Below are 971 nucleotides of genomic sequence, written 5' to 3' on the forward strand. Positions count from 1 at the left end.
TATATATATGCGAGTAAAAATAAATACAAAAAAGGTGGTTTTTTGTATGATTGTGTATAGAGGAATATATTAAAAGAGTTCCAACACTGTCTGTTTTTTATGTTTTATTTATATTCCTGCAGAACCAATGTGTGGTATAGAATATGGAATATACAATATATATAATATAATATACAATATATAATATAAAATAAAATAAAATAAAAATGGATGGCACCATGAAATAAAGTATTGAATGTAGATGAAATATTGAGTGTTCAATATAAAGGATCAAATATATAACTATAAATATAAATATATAAAGGCGACTCGAGTTTCAGGGCTATTTCCCTTCGTCATGGCCGGTATGACAGACTTTAACAGACTGTATATACAATAAGGTACGAAGCACGAGTACATGGAACAGGAACTATTCTTTGGAACAGCAAAGACACAAATGGAAAACAACGCAAACATAAAGAACGACCCGTAATCAGTTGTTGGCTGTTTCTCTAGTCTCGTATTTCGAGCACTTAGCAACAATATATGCTTTCGATAAAACAGTTGCTACCGCAAGCCAAATTAAACAATATTTGGGATTTGGGGGAACGTCAAAATAGAAAAACAGGGTAGTGAAAACAAATATGGAGGGCTGCTAACCCTAAACGAGGTTGTGGTGGCGAATGCGTAAATCAAGTTAAGACGGGAAACAAACAAGAGCACGTCTTCTTTGTTCCAGCTACAACGGAAAGGAAGAAAGATGGCCGATGGTCAGGTGAGAGCCATGTAAACAAGGGAGGAGGAGGAGGGGAGGGAGAGTGAAAGAGTAATAGGATAGAGTAGTGGGAGAAGAGGAGGTAAAAGAAAAAGAGAGAGAAAAATAAATGAGTAAAAAGATCGTATAGAGTAAGCATCAGAATTATTAAGATAAAACTTTCTTGGAAGAGGATGCGTGCCGTTCAATCATATAATAATATAAATAATATATATAC

Source organism: Octopus bimaculoides, chromosome 1 (assembly GCF_001194135.2).
Source record: "Octopus bimaculoides isolate UCB-OBI-ISO-001 chromosome 1, ASM119413v2, whole genome shotgun sequence".
Classification (NCBI taxonomy): Eukaryota; Metazoa; Mollusca; class Cephalopoda; order Octopoda; family Octopodidae; genus Octopus; species Octopus bimaculoides.